Here is an 8,824-nt window from a genome sequence, read left to right as displayed (position 1 = left end):
ACTAATTATTTTCTTCCTCTGTCTAGCTCAGTCCAGACACAGTTAAAGGTGCAATCTGTGATGTACACATCGATTTTTGTACTTTTACATTACTGATATACAGATCACATGGACTGTCAGTCCTTGCATCTAGAGTGATTTGAGAGAGTGGTTACATTTCTCCAGCCCCATCCCCAAATGGTTTACCAAAACAAGTGACAGGGTGACCATTTTGTTGTTTTCCGAATCCTGGATTTCCCCTTTAACTACCAACTCCATTACCAAGAGTGAATGACTTATTGATTGGAGGAATACATCTGCTGTGAGGTGGATGCTGTTTAGGTGAGGTGGGTTTAGTGACTTCAATCAGCTCTTCCCATCACACCTAGGTTCAATTACTATTCCAAATTTGTCAAATATTTTTAGCGTTTTAGCCTGGGACCATTCTATTGGCTCCATCAAGCCAGGTAACCTCAATCAAGCACAGATACAATGCTTTGAAATGGATTTCGAATAGTATTTCAACCCAAGTCTGGTTCCTATAGCAGATCAGTAGATCATTCAAAATGACTACAGGATATTGGACCTGGGCCTGTATTCACAAAGCGTCTCAGAGTGCTGATCCGGGATCAGGTCCCAACCTGTCCATATAATCTTATTCATTATGATCTAAAAGGCAAAACTGATCCTAGATCAGCACTTCCACTCTGAGAAGTTTTATGACTACAGGCTCTGATCTGATCCTTCAACCAAAATGCTTCCGGAGATAAACAATCAATCAAACAAACAACAAACAACAAACAAAGCAATGCAATGAAGCCCAAGCCCAACTGAAATAGAACTTCATTGAATTCTTCTGTAATAGAACCCCATTGAATTCCTCTGTAATAGAACTCCATTGAATTCTTCTGAAATATAACTCCATTGAAGTCTTCTGAAATAGAAGTTTATTGAAGTCTTCTGAAATAGAAGTCCATTGAATTCTTCTGTAATAGAACTCCATTGAATTCTTCTGAAATATAACTCCATTGAAGTCTTCTGAAATAGAAGTCCATTGAAGTCTTCTGAAATAGAAGTCCATTGAATTCTTCTGTAATAGAACTCCATTGAATTCTTCTGAAATAGAAGTCCATTGAATTCTTCTGTAATAGAACCCCATTGAATTCCTCTGTAATAGAACTCCATTGAATTCTTCTGAAATAGAACTCCATTGAAGTCTTCTGAAATAGAACTCCATTGAATTCTTCTGTAATAGAACTCCATTGAATACTTTTGTAATAGAACTCCATCGAACTCTTCTGTAGTGTATCAACTTGTGGAACTTTTGGAAGTTTAGTAAAGAATGTTTGTTTAGATTGATCGGAGACTGTTTCTCTGAGTTTGCAGTGTGTATGTGACCTTATGATTGCTTTGACTACAATCAGATTTCAACTACAGAGTTTGTGCTCCAATAGCCATATTCAAACAATATAAATAGATTTTCTCCAGCTAGGGAAATTAAAGTCCATCTCCAGGGGCTCCTAACAGACTTAGCTTCCAGCCCAATGGATTTCTCTTCTACGTATCTGATTTCATTTCTGTCTCTCTCAGGTACGTCTCCAGACGGAGACGACGGAGAGAAAGTCGATGAGTCGGCAGGTTTGTGTGTGCGTGTGTGTGCGTTGGTGTGTTTAGGAACAATCCTGGACCCGCTCCCCTGCCAGTCACCCAGAATGCTGTGCATTTCATTCCATGTTGCCCACAGCGTTGCTTACAAGGAAAACACTTTCCCAGGTCAACAGTGTGTGGTAACGTTTAAAAAACAGAGTAAGCACTTTTAAACTCTGTCAATGAATGCACTCATACACACACACACACACACACACACACACACACACACACACACACACACACACACACACACACACACACACACACACACACACACACACACACACACACAGACACACACATTTTCCCTCCTCTCCTTCTTCCCACTCTTTCTGTCCATCTCTCTCTCTCTCTCTCTCTCATCTTTCTCATCTCTCTCCCTCATCTCTCTCTGTCACTTTCTCTCTCATCTCTATCTCTCTCCATCTCTCATTCTCTCTCTCTCTGTCACTCTCTCATCTCTATCTCTCTCTCCCCATCTCTCTCTCTCACACACACTCTCTCATATCTCTTTCTCTCTGTCACTCTCAGTTTATCAGAATTGGGTTTGTTTTCAAATTCTTTGTGTATCTGTGCAATCTGAGGGAATATGTGTCTCTAATATGGTCATACATTTGGCAGGAGGTTAGGAAGTGCAGCTCAGTTTCCACCTCATTTTGTGTAGATATGTCTCTCTCCACCTCCAGCTCTCTGGGTCTGGATAAGGGGGTGTTGTTGTGCTGGACTGTTGTCTGGGTCTGTGCTGACTGGAGTGTAATCACCTGCTGTTCCAGCTCCACCTGCCTTACCTCCAGCTGGGAAAATGTATCCTTCATTTCAATGAGGGAGTAGTACTCTGTGCTGGGAGGTTGACTTTCCGCTTGGGGTTGCTCGTCTGTGGGGTTAAATAATGAAGAGGTCTGGTCTGACCCGCTCGGGGTGGGGGTATCTTTCTCCAGGGAGAGCTTCTCCTGCTGGGCTAATTCTTTGATTAGGTGAAAGTCCAGCTGAAACTGTTTGGGGTTGCCCTGTACCAATACTGTTCCAGACTTATATAGATTTATATTAGCTGACTCAGAGTCCTCAGAGCCCCCCCATGTCAGAGGATGGTTTGTGTGGAAGATGAGGTTTTATAATAGTCAGCAAAAAGTGTCTCTTGATTTTCCATAAGGTTCATCATTTTGTGATCTTTTCTTGCCTTATCATTCTATACATACACAGGGTTCTGTATTTAACTACCTCTGAACAGCAGGAGGCAGCTTCTAAGGACTCTCCATTTGGTTGGAGTTGACTGTTCCACTCTCCTGCCATTGTTGGGCTAAAGGGCTTTGACACCTCTCACTTGACACCTCAGTACTAATTAAAGTTGTATCAAGCTTAGCAGCCTTAATTTAGCATTCAGTCCTTATAAAGTAATGTAATGTATTTTTCTTCTTGACTTTTGGAAATAAACATAGCTTCAGACTAAACATTACTCACTCAGTTCCAGGTTGGATGGTGTTTTCAGGTTTCTGTTGTTTCCCAGAGCATTTGCTGTATAGCTTTGGAATAATAATCTTTGGTAGTTGTAAGCCTTCCAGGTGATTCCGTAATTCCATCCAAAATCAGGTTGTAGATTTTTATTTTTGATATGGAGTGAAGGTTATGTTGTAGAGGGTTGCATCCTGTATATGTTCCTGACAAAAAAATCCAAGTTTATCTAACTCTAAATCTATCTTTTCTCTCTCTCTCTCTCTCTCTCTCTCTCTCTGTCACACTCTCTGTCATTCTCTCTCTCCCTCTCTGTCTGTCACTCTCTCTCTCCCCCACGTATCTGTCTGTTGGATTTTTATTTGCCCTGCACACGAAGAGACAACACACAATATGTTAGCCCTTGGCGCAGTCACAGCTCTCAGGCACCTGCGCGAGCACATGGAAACTCACTCAAACACTGTCCCAAGTACTCACAAGTTACAATAGGTACCCTAGTTAGCGAGCTCGGTGAAACCTGTTACCATAAATCTTTATATTGTCCACATTGTAACAAACTTATGGTTGCATAACAGCACATTGTGTAACATTACCACGGTTTTATATTGAACAATTGCGGAGCCAAGGACAACATACCTCGTAGCTGAAGGTCAGGCAAAAGAGAACAACAAGGGGTACGGAAATACAGATAACCCGCGATGGACCAAACCAAAATATACACAACTTTTACAATCACGTGTATTTACAATATAGATATGAAAAGTGTTTGTACATCAAAAAAAATAACATTAGCTATGCAGCTGTAATTAAATTAAAAAAACACATTGAATTATTATTATTATTATCAAATGATTAACATCCCCTCTTGACCTGGCCTATTCGAACTGGTCCTTGTGTGCAACTTGGTGCATAATCTAGGGGAACAACATCACACTGTTACACCTGCAGCTGCTGGGTAGTTTGATTGGAGCTTCACTAAAATGTTTTGACACCCTCAGGGGATTGTGTGTGCGTGTGTGTATCCAAAAGTGCATATGGAAAGTATTCAGACCCCTTGACTTTAACCACATTTTGTTGCGTTACAGCCTTACTCTAAAATGGATTCAACAGTTTACACACAATACCCCATAATGACAAAGCAAAAACAGGTTTTTAGAAATGTTTGCACATTTATTACAAATAAAAAACCCAAATATTACATTTATATAAGTATTCAGACCATTTACTCAGTACTTTGTTGAAGCACCTTTCACAGTGATTACAGCCTCAAGTCTTCTTGGGTCTGATGCTACAAGCTTGGCACACCTGTATTTGGGGTGTTTCTCCCATTCTTCTCTGCAGATCCTCTCAAGCTCTGTCAGGTTGGACGGGGAGCGTTGCTGCACAGATATTTTCAGGTCTCTCCAGAGATGTTTGATCGGGTTGAAGTCCGGGCTCTGGCTGGGCCACTCAAGGACATTCAAACACTTGTCCCGAAGCCATTCCCACGTTGTCTTGGCTGTGTGCTTATGGTCGTTGTCCTGTTGGAAGGTGAACCTTCGCCCCAGTCTGAGATCCTGAGCGCTCTGGAGCAGGTTTTCGTCAAGGATCTCTCTGTACTTTTCTCAGTTCATCTTTCCCTCGATCCTGACTAGTCTCCCAGTCCCTGCAGCTGAAAAACATCCCCACAGCATGATGATCCCACCACCATGCTTCACTGTAGGGATGGTGCCAGGTTTTCTCCAGACGTGACGCCTGACATTCAGGCCAAAGAGTTCAATATTGGTTTCATCAGACCAGAGAATCTTGTTTCTCATGGTCTGAGAGTCTTTAGGTGCCTTTTGGCAAACTCCAAGTGGGCTGTCATGTGCCTTTTTATTGAGTAGTGGCTTCTGTCTGGCCACTCTACCATAAAGGCATAATTGGTGGAATGCTGCAGAGATGGTTGTCCTTCTGGAAGTTGAGCCCATCTCCACAGAGCAACTCGAGAGCTCTATCAGAGTGACCATCGGGTTCTTGGTCCCCTCCCTGACCAAGGCCCTTCTCCCCAGATTGCTCAGTTTGGCCGGGCGGCCAGCTCTAGGAAGAGTCTTGGTGGTTCCAAACTCCATTTAATGAAGAAGGCCACTGTGTTCTTGGGGACCTTCAATGCTGCAGATTTTCTTTTTACCCTTCCCCAGATCTGTGCCTCGACACAATCCTGTCTCTGAGCTCTATGGACAATTCCTTCGACCTCATGGCTTGGTTTTTGCTCTGACATGCACTGTCAACTGGTTGACCTTATATAGACAGGTGTGTGCCTTTCCAATTCATGTCTAATCAATTGAATTCACCACAGGTGGACTCCAATCAAGTTGTTGAAACATGATGATCAATGGAAGGATGATCAATGGAAACAGGACTCAATTTCAAGTCTCATAGCAAACAGGCTGAATACTTATGTAAATAAGGTATTTATGTTTTATATTTTTTATAAATTTGCAAACATTTCTAAAAACCTGTTTTCGCTTTGTCATTATGGGGTACTGTGTGTAAATTGATGACAAAAACAATGAATTTAATCAATTTTACAATAAGGCTGTAATGTAACAAAATGTGGAAAAAGTCAAGGGGTCTGAATACTTTCTGAATGCACCGTATGTGTGTGTGTGCATGTGTGTGGTCGCTCCAAAAATAGACACATTCCCTTCAGAGCCAACCTGGGCTCCGTCTCGATCTGATGCTGATGATGATGACAGAGGTCTAAAGTTCAGACCAGAAGTTGATTAGACTGGAACCCTGAGGTGTGTTTCACTCTGACAGAGACATCACCATGGAGTTAGAACTGTACAATTCAACTTCCATTCTGCTGTGAAAGTGATTTTTTATCATTTTTAATTTCATGTTGCTTAAAATGCTGTCAGTTCCGCTGTAATAATAAATAGAGAGAGATTGACAGACTGACACCGTTCAGCGGGTGTTACAGAGTCTGACGCTCTCCTCCTCTCTTCCTCTCCCTCCAGCATCACACTGACAGGTGACTAGGGTTCCCATGAGAAGATTGGATGGATGGATGGATGGATGGATGGAGGAGGGGTGCGACAAGAGGAGGAGAAGAAGGAGATGATTAGGGAAGAAAATATATTTGTGCCAGAAGAGAATATAGGCGAAGTTTTCAATTTGGTGCTGTGGGGAAAATGGAGACGCGAGAATTTAATTAACGAGTCTGTTAGCTAGTCTACACAGCCTCACATCACTGTGTCTGTCGGCTGTTAGCTAGTCTACACAGCCTCACATCACTGTGTCTGTCGGCTGTTAGCTAGTCTACACAGCCTCAGTGTGTCTGTCGGCTGTTAGCTAGTCTACACAGCCTCACTGTGTCTGTCGGCTGTTAGCTAGTCTACACAGCCTCACATCACCGTGTCTGTCGGCTGTTAGCTAGTCTACACAGCCTCACATCACCGTGTCTGTCGGCTGTTAGCTAGTCTACACAGCCTCACATCACTGTGTCTGTCGGCTGTTAGCTAGTCTACACAGCCTCACTGTGTCTGTCGGCTGTTAGCTAGTCTACACAGCCTCACATCACTGTGTCTGTCGGCTGTTAGCTAGTCTACACAGCCTCACATCACCGTGTCTGTCGGCTGTTAGCTAGTCTACACAGCCTCACCTCACTGTGTCTGTCGGCTGTTAGCTAGTCTACACAGCCTCACATCACCGTGTCTGTCGGCTGTTAGCTAGTCTACACAGCCTCACTGTGTCTGTTGGCTGTTAGCTAGTCTACACAGCCTCACTGTGTCTGTCGGCTGTTAGCTAGTCTACACAGCCTCACTGTGTCTGTCGGCTGTTAGCTAGTCTACACAGCCTCACATCACTGTGTCTGTCGGCTGTTAGCTAGTCTACACAGCCTCACTGTGTCTGTCGGCTGTTAGCTAGTCTACACAGCCTCACCTCACTGTGTCTGTCGGCTGTTAGCTAGTCTACACAGCCTCAGTGTGTCTGTCGGCTGTTAGCTAGTCTACACAGCCTCACTGTGTCTGTCGGCTGTTAGCTAGTCTACACAGCCTCACTGTGTCTGTCGGATGTTAGCTAGTCTACACAGCCTCACTGTGTCTGTCGGCTGTTAGCTAGTCTACACAGCCTCACTGTGTCTGTCGGCTGTTAGCTAGTCTACACAGCCTCACCTCACTGTGTCTGTCTAATATACTGATCTAACATACTGATCTAATATACTGATCTAATATACTGATCTAATATCCTGATCTAACATACTGATCTAATATACTGATCTAACATACTGATCTAATATACTGATCTAATATACTGATCTAATATACTGATCTAACATACTGATCTAACATACTGATCTAACATACTGATCTAATATACTGATCTAATATACTGATCTAATATACTGATCTAACATACTGATCTAACATACTGATCTAACATACTGATCTAATATACTGATCTAATATACTGATCTAACATACTGATCTAATATACTGATCTAACATACTGATCTAACATACTGATCTAACATACTGATCTAATATACTGATCTAATATACTGATCTAACATACTGATCTAACATACTGATCTAATATACTGATCTAATATACTGATCTAACATACTGATCTAACATACTGATCTAATATACTGATCTAACATACTGATCTAATATACTGATCTATATACTGATCTAACATACTGATCTATATACTGATCTAATTGTTAGATATTACTTGTTGAAGAAAACGAATTTAGCGACACCCGCAATAACATCTGCTAACCGCGTGTATGTTATTTAGATTTTGTTTTATTTCTCTTTCTTTCTCCTCTCTCTCTCTTTCTTTCTCCCTCTCCTCGCTCTCCTCTCTCTTTCTTTCTCTCTTTCTCTTTCTCTATGTCTTTCTCTCAATTCAATTCAATTCAAGGGGATTTATAGTAGTGCACTCTCCAAGGACAAAGAGAGGGAGGCAGCTCAGAGTGAATTGATCTCCACCTCTAGCTATTAACTAACATGTGTCCATTGTCCTGATCTGATCCACATTCTGATTTTGTCCACATTTTAAGACAGATGTAGACGATTGAAAGATGCATTGTGATCCGAAGTTGATCAGATCTTCCAGCCCACCTCCAGAGGTAGTAAGGAACACATATATTTATGGATATACTTCAAGTGTAGACGGATGTGGACAGCGAAACCATTTAAATCATCATTATCCCGCCACCCAAAAAATTATTGACAGCTGGCACTATTGACTTTGGCATCAATTTGCGTTTTAAGGTAAATAAATAAATATTATTTTGAAATAATATCTGTCAAATAGTTTCAATACAGGCAAGGACCAGAAAATGTGGTCACAATTCGATCTCAGTGGACGGATAAAAGACACATTTTAACACCATGGAAACATGTAAAACAAGGTGGGCAGAATCAGAATGTGGACAAGATCAGGACACACTTTGGTGTGTGTGTGTGTGTGTGTGTGTGTGTGAGTATGTGTGTGTGTGTGTGTGTGTGTGTGTGTGTGTGTGTGTGTGTGTGTGTGTGTGTGAGTATGTGTGTGTGTGTGTGTGTGTGTGTGTGTGTGTGTGTGTGTGAGTATGTGTGTGTGTGTGTGTGTGTGTGTGTGTGTGTGTGTGCAACAGCAAATGTCCATTCAGGTCTACTGAAGTCAACAGCTAAAAGGTTCACGTACCACTGCTAATGGACCAATGGGCTAAATTGTGTGTAAAATAACCGTTCACAGGGCAGAAAATGCCATCCACCTCTCCCCCCACCC

This window comes from Salmo trutta, chromosome 14 (assembly GCF_901001165.1).
Source record: "Salmo trutta chromosome 14, fSalTru1.1, whole genome shotgun sequence".
Classification (NCBI taxonomy): Eukaryota; Metazoa; Chordata; class Actinopteri; order Salmoniformes; family Salmonidae; genus Salmo; species Salmo trutta.
The sequence above is the reverse complement of the archived record's forward strand: the minus strand, read 5'-3'. Positions refer to the sequence as shown.